The following is a 17,012-nucleotide window of genomic DNA, read 5'->3' as shown; positions in this document are numbered from 1 at the left end:
TCCTGATGCTGACCACATGATCCAGTGTTTCACTGTACAGTGTACAGCAGAGGTATTCAACTAGATTAGACAGGGAGCCAAAATTGTTAAATGAGAATTGAGGTCGGGGGCCACAGGCCTACGTAAACAAATGTTCATGGTTAACCGTTTAACCGGTAACTGTCAAGACGTTTGCAACCAGTTAATACCATTGGTTAAAGGACGACTTCACCCATTATCAACCTATCTTCATACAATTGGTCCTCACTAATGCTCCTGATAAAATCTACTCGGTCTGTGTCTCATAGGAGGACTGTGGACATCGTTAAGCAGGATTTTTTTTTCCAACAAGATTTCACATTTTGTATTTAGATTTGTATTAACATGAGAACAATGGCTTCTATTATTTCTTTGCAACTTTCCAGGAATAGAAAGCCTGCAGTTTCTATTAGCTTGGATTCCCTATCGATGATGTCACTGGTAGACGGGATTCTGAACTGTCCACAGCGCTCCTCTGAGACACAGACAGTGAGTAGAAAAAAATGTACCATTTTATCATGAGCATTAGTGAGGACCAATTATATGAAGATAGGTTGAAAATGGATGAAGTCGTCCTTTAAATGGTTAATATTTATTTTTCATTTAATTGTTAGAGCAAATACACTTTTCCCCCAACCTAAAGTGGTGCCTGGAGGCAGATGCACATTCTGCAATTCTGCCTTAAGTTAAACACAGGGAAATAAAATATCATGCACACTTCAAGACAAGCTGACACAGACCTGAAGGCTGTGGTATCCTTTCTGAGAAATGGCCTTATCATCTGCACCCACACACGTATGCACGCACGCACGCACACACACACACACACACGCACGCACGCACGCACGTGCACACACACACACACACACACACACACACACACACACACACACACACACACACACACACACACACACACAGCTGTATCAGAACATGGCCATGCTGTTTTGTTGATTTGACTGTATTTTTGTAAAGGCAATCTAAAAGCCCGTCAATAGGTGGTTTCAGAGAGTTATTAAGTAACTGCATTATCAATACCGCAAAACTATTACTTTTGAATACCTAAATATTTTAAGTAAGTACTCCAGTACTTTTACTTAATAGTAATATTTGACCCGGAATATCTAGCCTATATGTTGAGTACATTGTGCTAGTAACAGCTATGCATACTTTGACTTTTTGTTGTGCCAAGAGTCATTTCCTGGAAATGGCCTGATCTGCTGTAAAGCAGAGGTTGCGTAATGACCACTCAGGGCCAGTCTTGGGGAATTTGGCAATAGTTTTACTGGCGTATACAGGCATATGTGTCATATCATCGCTGTTGGGCAGAACCCTCCTATCTCCATGTTTTAGCACGTGTGCCTACTGTTAGACGTGCGTGTGTTGTGCGAGGACAAACAATGAGGGACGGCACGCTTCCAACCAAGACAGATGCTCATCCCTCCTCTGATGCTGCATGTCTTTCATGTTTTATCAATGTCAGTTTATTGCTTAGCATATATCCAATGGGAGCGGAACAACACAACAAAGGACCCTTTGAACACATACAAGATATCCTCTCTGAATCACCCCAACCACTTCAGTCCTCTCCGTGGATGGTCTCTATCCCCGAGCTGGTGTGTGCGTGTGCGTGTGTGTACGTTTGTGTGTATATATGCTCTAGGTTATGAGGGAATTCATTATTATGTTATGTTACCACCACCTACACACAGTGTATGGTCAGATTATTGCTCTTGCAGTGTTTTTTTTCCTAACCTCATGAGACCCCAAGACAACACCTATAGCACCTGGTCCTTCCAGATCTGATCTGGCTTCCTGTCCTCGTACGCGCACGCACGCACACACATTACGATTCCCCCCAGACGCAAATTCACTCCGCCCCATACGGATAGCTCTGCCAACCTGTGCCTTCATTTTGTCAGAATTTGTATTTTGTCGGTGATAAGCCCCACTGTATACTGAGCATCGGGGTGAAATATTTCCAACCGAGGGGGAAATCAGCAGAAAGTGTTTGTTTCAAGGGTCTCTCAAAGATAAGGGACTATGAGAAGAAGCAGCAAACATCAGAAAGGGGGATTACAACCAAACTGGCACCCAGAGGGCCAGAAAGATAAAGAGGGGAGCTTAAGAAATAATAAATAAAAAGGTCTAAGCTGCCATAGCTGGGGCTGGGAAAAAGAGATTAAAATGACAGGTATGAATATCAGTGTGATATTGGGACATCTGGGTTTAGAGAGTCTTGGTTGAATAGTGTTATGAGCCAATATCTTAAGCGTAGATCAGCAAATTCTCTCTGATATACCGCTATCCCTCGCTGCTCAAAATAACCAATCGCCTTTCATATGGACACACGGCAGGTGTCGAATTGGCCTTTTGGAAATCCCTTTCAAGCTGATTTCAAGCACCGTTAACCACTTAAACCCTATACACATTGCTCATAACGCGGCACGTACAGCTGCTATTTTTGTGAAAAATCTTGGAAAATGTGTGCCAATCTTTGAATATATATGTTTAAACACACACACATACACACACACACACACACACACGTATATATATATTTATATATATATATATTTTATCAAAGATTTTCTCAAATGTTCAAGATTTTTCAAAAATAGCAGATCCACAAGCCCACATGAGCTTGTAGATCTGCTATTTTTGAATAGCCAAAGAAATCTAAAATAGCACAGATGCGTTCCTGGATTGAATGTGTCCAAATAAGCATATATATTGTGATACAAATATTGAGTCCCCACAATCAATTCATGCATGTCCCGCCGATGATGTGTGATAATGTGTATCCGTGTATCCACCTAAGGTGGATCAAACCCCCTCCCTGTTGCGAGTGAATGTTTATTATGTGAACATCTGTGTGGGCCACAATATGTCGCCTGTCCTATCCGCGATGGGGCAATATCGCATTTCATGCCGTGTATCTCTTATATGTCTGTGCGATAAGGGGGAAAGAATTCTCTCGCCCCATCTGTTCCCTGCACATTTCTCGCTGTTGTTGTTGCCGCTGCCGTGCGTTAATCTCAGTGATAACGGCGAGGAATCAGCGCTGGCTATCTGAAGTCTGAATCGATAGCCACTTCCATTTATTGAACGTGTGCGCCAGGCGGATCATCAAAAACAGCTTATGTCTTAAATAAGCTGTTGTAGGGGACAGTGTTCGCTAGCTGTCTGTCTGTCTGTCTGTCTTGTCTCCTGCGCCGAGGGAATAAATAAATGCTCCACCGTGGTTTAGTGAGAAGGTCCCCCCCCTTCCCCTTAACCACTTAAACCCTTCTTACAGAAGTATGGAAAGTATGGAAAAGTAAGGATTAGATTTTTGTCATTTCCAGTTCTGGATAAGTATGGAAATAAGAAATGGTATTGGTATTGTATAATAACTTTACCAAATCCACACATCCACCACCAATATTTAATAACTTTACCAAATCCACACATCTACCACCAAATTAGTTGAAAGAAATGTGGCAATGTCTCTGTGTTGCCTAATACAAATAGCATTGTGAAAAAAGCTTGTCTGAACATTTATGAGTCACGCAGTGCCTACAGGTGGCATTCCCCTCCCAGGTAGCATCCCCCCGACTTATCAAGTACGTTTTTTGCTCTGTCGGCCCAAGCCTTGTGTCGTTAGTAAATACATGCCTTCTCTCAGGACATGTCCCAGCCTCCTTCAAACATGCTTTGGTGCATCCATTAATCATCCAACTTCAGGACTATTTCCCAGCTACCCTTCCTATCCAAAGTTCTGGTGAAAGTACAGTAGTATACACCCAGCTGCAATCATTTTTAATCAACCATGGCCTCCATGAAAAATATCAAGCTGGTTTTAAACCGGGCCATAGTACGGAAACAGTCCTTTTAAACGTTTTTAACAGCCTAATTTTAACTCTGGCAGCACTGCCATTTTGATTCTGCTCGCCTTCGATGCAGTGGACCACAGAATCCTGCTCTCATGGCTCGAAAATCAGGCTAGCATCTCCGGTACTGCCCTAGCCTGGGTCAGGTCCTATCTGACTGACAAGACCTTCTCCGTCCAGTTGGGTGAATTTTCCTCATCCACAGCCTCTATCACCTGTGGGGTCCCTCAGGGCTCTATTCTGGCCCCTCTACTGTTTGTATTATATATGTTGCCTCTCGGATCCATCCTATCCAAACGTGACATCGTCTTCCATTGTTACGCTGACGACGTCCAAACGTAAATGCCACTTACATCTAACAGTAATAATTCTTTCCAGCCCCTGATGAATTGCTTGGATGACATTAAAACCTGGATGGATGCAAATGTCCTACATCTCAACAATAACAAAACTGAAATCATTATCTTTGGACATCACCCCACCCCTCCTGTCAACATCCTGGGCACTCAAACCTCCAATATCCACGCCAGTGCAAAAAACCTTGGCGTTCTTTTCGACAGCAATTTAAAATTTGACAAACATATTAGCTCTGTGGTCAAAACAAGCTTTTTTCACTTACGGCTACTCGCCGAAATAAAACCTTATCTCCCCCTCAAACAATTTGAAATAGTGATTCATGCCTTTATATCATCTAGGCTTGACTATTGCAATGCCCTATACTGTGGCATTGACCACTCTTCACTCAGGCGTTTGCAACTAGTCCAAAGCGCTGCTGCTCGCCTTCTCACAGGTATCAATGTTTTTTAAGACCTCACACCAGTTTTGGCCTCACTCCGCTGGCTCCCGGTTAAACATAGAATTGCTTTTAAATCTCTGGTCTGCCCGCCCCATATGGCTGAACGTATAGAGTGCCATAATCTACCCAGAGCTCTGTGCCAACTGTTGACTGTGCTCAAAACTAGTGGTGACCGCGTTAGTCTTCCCCCCATATCAGATCTGCTCAGTCCATCAAGATTTTAAAGTCCTTACTTAAAACTCACCTTTTCTCTTTGGCTTTTAACAACATCCAATCCTAAATGTTACGTCTGTGTTTAGCCTACACAGTGCTCAATGTACAATGCCTGTTTAACTCCTATTTAACGTTCCTACCTTCTGCGTACATATAGTAGTTGTAAAACTACAATCTCCTTTCTGTGTCTATGTCTCCTGTTCTTTGTTTTGATGTATTGATTTGCTTTTACCTGTGCATCACAGTGGTCAACTAAGGTTGAGTGAAAGGTGCTCTTTAAATAAAGTTTGATTTGATGTAGTTATAAGAAAAGGTAAACTATCTTTTATGCATAAGGAAACCATAATTGTATTGCTGCATTCATCATCATGTCCATGGACACAGTGAATAAATGAGGCTGCACAGACAGCGCAAACATTTAATTATTTCGTTGACTCATTCTCGGTTCGTATTTATAAAAAAGAGATTATATTCATGGGGAGAACTTCAATCTATTAAGGGCAGATAAGGAGTGCAGGTACTGTTTCAGTTAGTTTACTTATTTATTATTTGTTAAACTGTGCTGACAAGTATATTTGATGTTTTACTTGAAGGTATACAGTTGATGGTATACATTTATTTGACACACTCAATGCAAACACTCGATAACATTGCACAATTGAACATTGCCTGAATTTGGTGTTAACCAATTTCAACCTGCCGTCCCTATTTTGGGTTTGACATTATAGGCAAATACACTTTTTCTCGCTATACCGAACCATCTTTGCCGGAAATAGCCGATCTACAAGCTCCCAACGCACTCTGTTATTTTCGGGCCTAACGTTCAACCACTAGGGTTGATTCACGCACACTCACACACACATTTACCCTCACACAGATCCATACATAATAGCTGCAGTCCCTTTATCCCAGGTATTCTCTGGCTTTGGAATAAATAAGATGTGATCCGGCAGGCGTTTGAAACACCGGGATGCCTCATATCCAGGAGCTTGTGCAATCTGGCGCCTCAGAAAGATGATGACTCTCTCTCCACTTCTGCCTGCGTCTCTGTTCGGGCTGACACCCCCCCCCCCCCCCCCCCCATCTCTCTCTCTCTCTCTCTCTCTCTCTCTCTCTCTCTCTCTCTCTCTCTCTCTCTCTCTCTCTCTCTCTCTCTCTCTGTCGTTTCAGTACCACTCTCTCTCTCTTTTCTCCTTCCTTTCCTTGCACCATTCTCTCCGCCTCTCCCTCCACAGTGCCTATTGTGAGGCCTTCATTGCGTATATAGAGATTGCATTTAAAAATCCTTAAACCCTTGTCAAAATAGACTCCCGTTTCTCCCTGTGTGTGGGAGATTACTGCGAGCCACTATTATTCTGGAATGGCTTTAACTGCTGCTCTCCCTCCCCAGCAACCTTTGGAACATGTACCGTGATTATTACCTCCACAATAGACCACAGTAAGGAATCCTTCTCAGGTTTCTGTAAACCTGTAAATCACTTGCTGATGTTCTTTCAATGCCAGGAGTAATTGCTTCAAAGTGTAATTCCTCCCCCCTACTACATAGAGTGTCGATGACATCTTATTTGTCTGTTAAATCTGCACATGGAACATCCATGCTGTTGCTTTGGCTCTGTGCTGTGGGTGACTGAGCTCCGAAGCCAGCAGTCCATGGCTCCAGGTCAGGGGCCTTGCACTGAGATCGTAGCCCGGAGAAGGAGAGGTGGAGAGGGGTCCCATCTGCTCCAGACAGCTGGGTCCACAGCTGGATGGGTAGGCAGCCAAAGATGGATGGATGAACGGATGAATGGATGGATGGGTGGCTGGGTGGCTGCAGGGGAAGGGAAATGAATGAAGGAAGCGACGGAGAGAAAGATAAGTTACACCGCGAGGTCAAACATTTACCCAGAGCACTTTTCCTGTTGCAATTCCTCCGCGGCAGACTTGAGTCCATTCCCTTGAACACAGAAATTGTCCTTTTTTCATTCAAAGGGGTCTTCTCGTAGACAATTATTCAGTAAAAAGTGTCGATGGAGGTTGTTTGGAGCATCGACCGTGATCTTACCCTGGGGTACACTGCGCTGCATCTCCTCTCTGTGGGTAGTAAAAAAAAAAATCAGGGAAGCAGGGAAATGCTGATTCTGCTTATGAGGCGTTGTTACGACCCCCCGGGGGGGCAACCTGTACCTGTGCTCTTTAAATATTCAGCACGCCCAGTGATAGATCCCAGGTCTTCGTAATTAACAAACACCAAATTATTATGAAAGAAGCTTGAGAGCCCAACATTAGATAAAAGTGGCGGTCACTGCCATTCCGTCTGCACGTCCTTTACAAAGGAATTTCACAGGGAATTGCTTTTATAATGGCAGCAAAGAGAAAGGGGGATGGAGAGATAATTTATAATTTTTTTCGCCTTCTCCCCGAGGACGTTTCATTTCAGTTGATTAAGATGTGGGGACTCTTCCATCAGAGCGAAACTGAAGCCACCTCCCTCTAGCTTTTTACTGTAATTTTGTTCTCCGTTACGTGCTTTGTGGCCAACAGAGCGACCCCCCCCATTCCCCTTTCGTTTCATCCCTCCCCTCTAATTACCCAAATCACTCTACCTGTTTTTCCATACCCCTCTTTTATCTCAATCCCTTTCAATTTCATCCTCCCCTTTCCACTCTTTGTTTGGAAACCCGAGCCCTCTACCCTCCCCGTCCCAACCCCCACTTGTTTTCCATCACCATCATCCTAGGTTCCAACCCGCATCATTATTACAAGAGAGGAGAGATGTGTTCATGGGGAGGTAATTGCGGTGGCCTGTTCGCACTGCATGCCATGTCTCGTAACCCGAAACTTCTGGCTTTCAAAGGTAGCAAAACCACGTTGCTATTAGCGGATACATGTGTCTATAGAAGTGTCTTCTGGTGCACTCAGGGATTCTCTATACAGTAGATGGCTGAATGTTTGTGCTTGCTCACTCTTTCTTTTCTCGCCGCTCTCTCGTCTGCCGTGGAGGCATTGGTGGGTGAACGTGTGCATCTGAGCACTGGCAGCCTAATTGATGTTGGGCTGCTGAAAAACCGATATATTTTAATTACCGCACCTCCCCGAGAGCAGAATATTAGAGTAAATAAACAGTGCAAATCACATTACAAGCCACACAATCAGGCTGCAGGCCTTCATTGTGGCACTCCTTATGCCGGTCAGGCTGTATATCAATAACATTGATCTATCTTAGTGAGTTAGCGTGACACTAGGTGCTATCCACTAATACCAACCACTGTCAGCGAAAAACTTGATATCGCCAAAACAAAATACGTGTTTTCAACCGCAAAAGGGTCGTCTGGACGCAGGCTTTTCAAAGATCAGAGCCATCCCGACCATAGACTGTTTCAGATGCTACCATATGGCAAGTGGCTTCGTGTTGCGAGCTTGTATAAACTTGCACTTGTATACTTCATCATATTTTAAGTATGACAAAGTATATAGGGCTTAAGTGGGTAAATATTTAATAAGCAAAAACGACCAACATTTTGATGCTACTGCATCTTCATCAAACAGATGACTTTATATCACACAAAAACAGGACAGGTGGCACCAAGTAGGTATGAGTCAGGTCATCCCTGAATGTCTCTGCATGGAGCACAGGCCAATGCGGTTACTTTCCCTGGTTGTGGCATCCAGCAGTGATGGGGCTCAGACTGGGGGAAGCTTCCAGTGGCGCTGTTATATAAGCGGCCAGCATCAGGGCTCGGTGCGGAGGAAAGTCTGTATTAGCACAAAATAGAGTTGATGACTTGCATTTTCGTTTTCGCCAACGCAGAGCTTCAGCTTGTCCTCACTATCCTGACCTCCTCACTCAGACATGCAGTTAAAAGAAAATAACTAAACAAAACAATCTCCATTTCTATTCCTCTCCGAGCGGTCTACGACTAATCACTATATCTTTTACGGTTTGCCCGGTGCGGACACTCCTACCCACAATGCATTTCTGTCGTAAACATTTCCTAGCCAGTGTTCCCCAGCGTGTACTGGTGTGGGGTATGCGCAATTAGTTGGCGAACACAGAGGTCCAGAGGCTTTGATTATGCCGCTGTCAGTCAGAAAGGGTGTGTGTGTGTGTGTGTGTGTGTGAGTGTGTGGTTGTGTGGTTGGGTGGGGGAGACGTTTATTCTCCGGTGTGCTGAGATCTAGCCCTCCAGAGAGGGAAAGAACTGTCGGGTTCTTGCATCATACTGAATACCGTGAAGTTTATTTTTTTCTCCCCCTTTTTTTTGGGTCTTTTGCATTTGTTTTCTGCACACTGAAGTGAATTTAGTGTTTCAAACATCAAGTGTGTGTGTGTGTGTGTGTGTGTGTGTGTGTGTGTGTGTGTGTGTGTGTGTGTGTGTGTGTGTGTGTGTGTGTGTGTGTGTGTGTGTGTGTGTGTGTGTGTGTGAGCGTGTGCGTGTGTGTATATATATATATATATATGCGTGCCTGCCGTTTGTGTGTTTTTTTCCCTAAGCCCATGGGGACCGGTGAGCAGCAGGTGTTGCCACTCCTCTGAGTCTTTTCACCATAATGAGTTCCCAGTCCTCACAGCAGTCTTCTTCACTAGCAAACACGTAATGTTGGCAATCTTTGGCTTTCAAGTCTTGACTGTCATTCAGCCCTTGTATAAGCTTATGCAGCATTTGTAATGCATCCTGGCTGCTCAGTTTCCCTCTGTTGGGTATTCCTGAATGCCTTGGCATTCAACGTTACTGTATCTTCTTTTTTTTTGTTCTCCAGGCACATGTCTCAGGAGTACGGGATGGTATTTCTTCATTCAGTTGAGACATACCTACTGTAGTTTATGTAAGGTACAGTAGTACGTGCTAGCATTCTGATTGGTGTCACTGATGTAATGAGCAATGCTGACAGTATAGTGGCTTGCAAGTGGTTTTCCGGCGAGATGGATTGGCAGTGCAGAAGCTTTTCTCCGCCACACTTTGAAAAGTTTCTGATGACAAAAAAAGAAAGAAAGATAGAAAACATACAACTCTAAATGTCAACGAGTCCCTTTACGGCTGCCAAAATTGTTCCTGCGTTTGTAGCCGGTGTTCAAGTAAGACATACAGTAAGATGGGGAGGTAATGCAGCACATTATGCAGCTTTTTTATCAGTTTCCTGCTGTCTGGAAGTGTAGCCTACTGGATGTTCCTGTACAAAGACACTGGTAATATGGTACATCAAAGTACACATCCACTCCATGCTGACATATCTAACGTTGACATGTGCGCTATTAATATCCAGACGCTACTCTGTGAAGCTGGTATGTTGGATATAGGCTGCACTCATTGCTGTCCAACACAGGCAGCTCCTACCGTATGTGTGATGTGCTGCCACTGCAGGTGGAAAAAAAAATTGCCCCCCCACCCCCACTGCCAGCCCGGGACAGGTCGGAGGCTAGCTCTCCTCCCCATCTCGGCTTGGGCCAGAGGTGATCATGCCCCAGGTGTCTTCCCCTCCAGCAAACATAAAGAACCTCCTGGCTCTCTGAGACCGGCCCAGCAGGGATATATGTTTCCTTTTTTCTGTGTGTGTGCGTGTGTATACTGTAAGTGTGTGTGTGTGTGTGTGTGTGTGTGTGTGTGTGTGTGTGTGTGTGCTAGTCCAGTTCCTTTCCTCTTCATCAGAGCAGAAGAGCATCTCTGGCTTTTCCTCTTATCTGCCATTTCTCTTGCCTCGTGCTCTCCAAAGCGGTGACTGCCCGTCCCAACTGAGATCTCTATCAGCTGTGATTTATCCGATATGCAATATCCCTTCCCTCGCCCCCCCTTACTTTCTCCTCCACTTTTTTTTCTATTCTGCATGCTTTGCTCCTCCTCTTCCTCTTCCTCTTCCTCCTCCTCCTCCTGCTGTTCCTGTCTATTCTGGGTCCCTCAATCCTCCCACACTCTACCTCGCCATCGCCTCGTGTTTCCCCTGCCAGTGGCTCCACCTGTCTGTGTACTCTCTCTTCATTCCCTCCCTCCTCCTCCTCCTCCTCCTCCTCCTCCCTCTCTCAATCATCTGCTGTTCCTTCTATATATTTCTCGCTCATTGTTTCTCTCTCTCTCTCTCTCTCTCTCTCTCTCCCTCTCTCTTCCTATTAACTATCCTGCCTCTGCCCTCTTTTTTTTGGCAGAAATAGCCAGAAAGTACACACTGTGCAAGGAGAAACGAAAGACGAGTTAGAGTTTTTTTTTTCTTGCTTCCTTTATTATAAAAAAATAAAGGAAGGGGGGGTGGGAAGAGGGTTTGCCCTGGGTTAAGATGTAGCAGTAGAAGAAAGAGAAGTGGACAAAAGAAACAAAGAAGGAGGAACACGTGCGAGGAGACGACGAGAGAGGGGAAGGTCCCTCGTTAATTTAGCCAGCGACTGAATTATTCATAATCGTCGGCGACTCCTCCTGCCCCCCTGTGAGTCTGTGTATAATTTACAAGCGCGCGTGTGTTTGTGTGGGGAGGGGAGAGGGGGGTTGTGTATATGTATACGTGTGGTGATTGCACAAGCCACTACTTATGTGAAGAGTGTCTGCATGTGACAAGTGTTATGGAATTGAGAGCGAAACACAAACTCGCCCACGTCACTTTCTCGAGGACGGGGCTTTGCACAAGCTGTTGTTTACTGGACATATACACTGTCCTCAAATATGTCTTCCCTCGTGTGTGTGTGTGTGTGTGTGTGTGTGTGTGTGTGTGTGTGTGTGTGTGTGCGCGCGTGTGTGTGTCCACACAGCAAACACAACATGCTACCCCCTCCCTCCTTATTCCTCTCATCTCCCTCTCCTCCCACCCTCTCTCTTTCTCTCTCTCCTGAGCACTCGCCCGCCTCGATCACACACACACACACACAAACACACACTCTCTTTCCTCTCCTCCGCCTCTCTGCGCTCTTCTAAGAGACCATCTATCACAGTCTCCGGCTCGTGCATTCAAAGCAGCGCGAGTGCCGTAGACGCCTTCCCTGCTCGGCTTCATTCCTGCCTCAGATTTTTGGTGCTCTTTTTTTTTTCTCCCTCCTTCCTGCGCTCCAGTGCTGGAAGCTCTCTTGCGCGAGAGCGTGTGTGTGTGTGTGTGTGTGTGTGTGCGCGCGTAGGGGAGAGCGATAGAAAGAGACCGACCACTTGCAAAAACAGAAAAAAGAGAGAGAAGAGAGTGGGGGCAGAGCCGTGCCGCGTGCGAAAAGAAGGATGCGCTCGGTGCTGCAGCTTCTGATTCAATTAGCATGAATTTCACAGCAGCCGTAGTGGCAGCATCAGCATCAGCTTCGGCAGCAGCGGCAGGATCGTCGGACCTTCTGAGCCAGCCAGCGGCAGGAGTCTGTGTCGGAGCTCTGAGGACGAGAGGACCCGCGCCCGCCTCCAGCCTGTTCCCCGCCCAGTAAAAAAAAAAAGAAAGAAAAACTGCCGCCACCTGAAAGAGGACAAGAGGGAGACGGGGGTGATCTTAATTTGTCGGAGGAGAATCAGGGATAAAAAGGATCCAGGCTTGTTGTTTTTTTTCTTCCGTTGCAAGTGGGGAAGGAGAGAGAGGGGGGGGTTGATTGGAGGATTGGTGTGTTGAACTGGACTAGCCAACCCAAGGGGGAGGAGGGACAATCCATTACTTGGATGCTGGTTCAAAGCTTTGGTTCTTTCGGTTTCGGCCGTCCACGACGCCCTGCATGCCAGAACTGTTATTGATCCACTTGGTCGGGGCGTAGAGAGGAGAGGAATTTTGCGCTGCCGTGCTTGGAAATAGCCGTGCGTTTTGTTGTTTTTGTTTCTTCTTTTTTTCCGTCTTCTCCTTCCTTCGTTTTTTTCATTCTGTTTTCACTTGGTGCTCGTCTGTTCATCCCTTGTTTTCCCACTTTGCTGCAGACTGCGAGGCTCCCGGCTCCTCCAGGGATTTGAAGCCCTGGAAGCTGAGACGGGATCCAGCTGCACCTCCATCTCGGCACCGCTTCCTCTCCTCCTCCTCCTCCTCCTCCTCCTCTCTATCTCTCTCCCTCGCTTGCTCCCCTCCGCTTCTCTCCGACAAAAAATTGCCTCCTGTTCTCCGTTGAAGTTGTGTCCTGAGAGCCCTGGAGAGATGCTAGTGGATTCTGCCTCCATGATGGGGGTCTGGGTTATGGATTTAAAAAGCCTGTGAAGCTACCCCCCCGCCCCCTCCCAACCGCCGACCCGTCGACTCGAGAAGCGAGGAACTGTAGACAAGAAATACTGCGTTAATTATACCTTCAGTGGCCGAGATGGAGCTTTGCGTTTTGTAATCAGCGCTGTCCCGATTTATTGCTGACTGCTCATAGGCTGCCAGGGGTTATTTGTTTTGGGGTGTCAAGGAGGTTGCCTTATCAAACGTCGACATTAAGCTCGCGTGACAGGGTTTGGATGTCTTTTTTTTTTTCTCTGGGAGGGGTGATTGCCGTTTTGCCGTTCTCGAGGATTGTGTAAGGAAGCTTCTGGATATCGACGCCGGACTCAGAGGATTTTTGGGGTTCCTTTTTCGGAAGGATTTTGTATTTTTATTTTTCTATTTTTGCTGTTGGCCATAACGTCACCGTTTTTGTCTGCTGAACGTCTTTTTCGGGGATTTCCGAGAGAGGATCGTGCCTTTTTGGTTTTTCTTTCTCTCTTTTTCTTTTTCTTGTTTTTTCTGCCCTGGCTGATTTTTTTTATTTCTTTATACATTTTTCTCACTCTTTTCCTTCCCTGGGCTGGAACAAGGGGGACCATGGGCCCCGGATCTGTTTGAGATGTTCACTTCCTGTTTCTGTCGTTTGAGGGGGAGGGGCCTCCCCCTCCCTTTAGGCCCCGCCCCCGTCATGGAGGAGCGGGAGGTGGAGGTGGAAGCAGAGGTGGAGGTAGACGACGAGCTGCTGGCGACCAGGCAGCCGCAGGCCACGCCTGCGGTGTGGGCCAGCCCCGCCTACCTGTTCAGGCTGGTGCTGTCTTTGGCGCTGCTGGTGTTCCCCTGCCCAGCGGTGGCCGCTCGCGTCTCCTCCTCCCTCAGCACCACCCACCACGTCCACCATTTCCACAACAAGCACGGCACCGTGCCCATCGCCATCAACCGGATGCCCTTCCTCACCCGCGGGGGCCACGGTAAGGACGCCCTCCTCATCCTCATGGCTTCGTTAACCTCCGAGTCTACCCCCCCCCCCGCTCTCATGGGGTTTGGCAACCCGATGCATTGATTAACAAGTGCTATGCTCCCTGAGTGACATGAGCTTGTGCACTATGTGTGCGTTTGACTGAGAGAAATGACACAGGCTTAAGGGGTCAATGGGAGTCAATTATCTTGGGTTGATTTGTGCTGGCGAGGAGTTCAACACATGCGTATAGCAGGCAATTGGTTCATTCATCTATTGATTGTGGTCATCGCTGCAAAGTCCCAGCAAGGCCTGGCCTAAGACACCAACCTCATTGGCTCAGCTCCCCAGGGGCCCCAGCTGTCTTGATTCATGGCCTCCAGGAATGGCAGGAGGTTTTTTAACATCAGCCATTTTCTCCTCTGGGATTCCTCACTGTGTCCTGGGACTCCATAACTATAACATGTCTTGAATGGAGTTGCCACCTTGGTGCTACTGATGTTGGGGAGTGAGGCCAATTTAACCACTTAAACCCTATGCACGTATTGACCAGGTGTCCCTCGGGGGTCTATAATAGGCCCACTGCCCCCCCCATACCAAATCTCTTCGAAAATAGATCATCCACAACCTCACAACACATTGTGAGCTTGTAGATCAGCTATTATTTTTTAACTGAATGTTCGCGCCCGGAATAGGGGCACTAGGGCTCATGTGGTTAAACTCACATAATCACCGATACGTAGCATCAGTGTGACGATGCCCTTTGCTGGCCTTTTGAGATGCTAAAGCGGCCGTGCCGTCTGTCACGGTACACGGTGTACCTTGGCAATCGGCCGGCGATTGCTTGCTTGAGCATTGCTTATTGTGTCCTACATTCCATAGGCTGTGTACAGTGCTCAGCGCCGGGTGCTTTGGTGCGTCAGTTGCTGCACTGTTCGTAGCTAAGCTCTGCTGTCAGGGACGGAGCAAGGCTGACGATCACTTTGATGTCCCCCCCTTCCTCAGCTCTCTGACTGCATCTCTCTCTCTCTCTCTCTCTCTCTCTCTCTCTCTCTCTCTCTCCGCACTCCCTCCGTTTCTTTCCCCCCTCTTTCCCTCTCTCGGCATCTTACATCAGTGTGTCACTGTATTTATGAGGCAGTAGCGCCTTTCAATTGACACCATAGCGTGTTTTGACTGTTCATATCCTACCATCGCCGCCTCTCCCTCAGTCGCCTCTCTCTACCTGTAATGTATGTCAAACAAGCTGGTGTCAGGCGACCAGAGGAGCCGACGTCGGTTCGATTGGGTGCGCTGAGCCTCCATTGACGTTATCGGGCGTTCAGCCTCTAACCCGGTGCTCAGTACCGCATTGGATTTATTGCGATTCACATTCTCCTCTGCACCTCCTTGCGCTCGATACAAGCACCAAAGTCTGAGCGATGGAGAGAGAGATAGAGAGAGTACAACAGAGAGCGAGAGAGAGATAGAGAACCCTCATCAGTCTGGGGACATGGAGGAATGATGGCGATGTTTTGTAAATAGGAAATTGATGAATGGTGTTTTTGCGACACTCGCAAAAACATTTGTTGACCTGCAAATGCAAACAAATTCATTATGAGAGAGGAGCACTCAATAACACACACACACACACACACAAACATGCGCACGCGCGTACACACACAGACGGTGTGTGCACGTGATGCACACAGATACACACACAATGCACCTTCATTTTAGGTTCCAACTGGCAGTTCCGATGTGCGTCCTGCTCTCATCATTCTGTCTTCCTTCCTTCCTCTCTCTTTCTCTCCCTTCTCTTCCTCCAAGCTTGGATAATTGGATTGCACTTCTCTTGCATCTCGAGTTGCTAAGCTATTTAAATTTACATAATTAACATAAAAATGTTCTCGGGCCCTCTCTCTGTGGATTTGCGGCTGTCAGAAGATATTGGTCTGCTGGAGAAAATGGTTTTGGTTTTTAGTGTGTGTGTGTGTGTGCTGAAAGGGAACATGTAGATTATCATAGGAAGACGAATGCTTTTGAGCCGAGGCCAAGGGGTTATAGTGTATCCTCCAGACACGCCAGTGTTCTTTTGTGTTCTATCTTGTTCTGTTATGTCTCTCTATCTATAATGTATGCTAGATACAATTTAGACTAAAGCATTAACCACATAAACCTATGTACTTAGTTGACTTACAGTCCCTCTGGGCTAAATACTAGGCCCCCTCCTGTTTATTTTCTCTACACTAAATATTCACTGAACATAGCCTATCTACAACCTTGCAATACATCACGATACAATGTGTTGTGAGCTTGTAGATCTGCTATTTTCACCTTAATGTTTGATCCAGAATAGGGGTGCAAGAATTCATGTGTTTTTTTAAAAGTAGGCATCATGTAGTGGCAGTTAGTAATGCATGCCCACGGGGCAAACAACACTGTTGCCTATCACTGGGGCTTGTGTTGTTGTTTGTCTTGTAGCTCACCTCTCTGCATTTGCTAACATCAACTACAAGACAACGCGGGGTACATTAAACAGAGACGCGGTTCTCTCAGCTGGGAGTCAATTTCAATCAGCATCAGAAACACTTCCATCCCGGGCCTTGTCTAAAAGCAGCTCTCGTTGTATTGCTAACCCGAGTGAGTGACACAGCTTATTACAAGCTCTAATGCCCCACTTGGTGATAAGAAGCCACTTGCTTTCCCAGTTTATGTTCTGAAGAAGGCTTCTCGGCTGGTTATCGCTGCATGAGTCGCCCCCATGAGTCGGGAGCGCCAGCCGTCTCTGCCGCACGTCCGCACGTCCGCGCACGTCCCGCAGGCCTCACGTCCCTGCCCTGGCCAAAAGTCCTCCACCCGCCCGACCTTGCTCGCTGTGTGCTGAGGGAAGCGGCACTTGTGTGCCAGGCAAGATGGCACTTATCATCCACTATGCTGTCGGAGTGGCCCTGAACCCACCCTCGGGTGTTAGCATATCAGACGTGGCGCGACAGTGAGACTCCGGTACTCGAGCCTTATCTGCCCCACTCTTCTTGCAAAGTCATTATTCTGCCACGTCCGCTCCTGCAGGGCCACACGTCACGCA

General features: G+C 46.8%; 1 protein-coding gene across 5 annotated transcripts in view; it reads left to right on the top strand.

Moving 5' to 3' along the window:
• nrxn2b (neurexin 2b) overlaps positions 1-17,012 on the top strand; it is an 884,672-nt gene that overhangs the window by 609,344 nt on the left and 258,316 nt on the right. The gene's annotated exons all lie outside the window — the stretch shown is intronic.

The sequence above is a fragment of the Gymnoscopelus microlampas genome, assembly GCF_963454915.1.
Source record: "Gymnoscopelus microlampas genome assembly, chromosome: 19".
NCBI lineage: Eukaryota > Metazoa > Chordata > Actinopteri > Myctophiformes > Myctophidae > Gymnoscopelus > Gymnoscopelus microlampas.
Note: the sequence above shows the minus strand (reverse complement) of the source record. Positions and strands in the feature narration are given on the sequence as shown.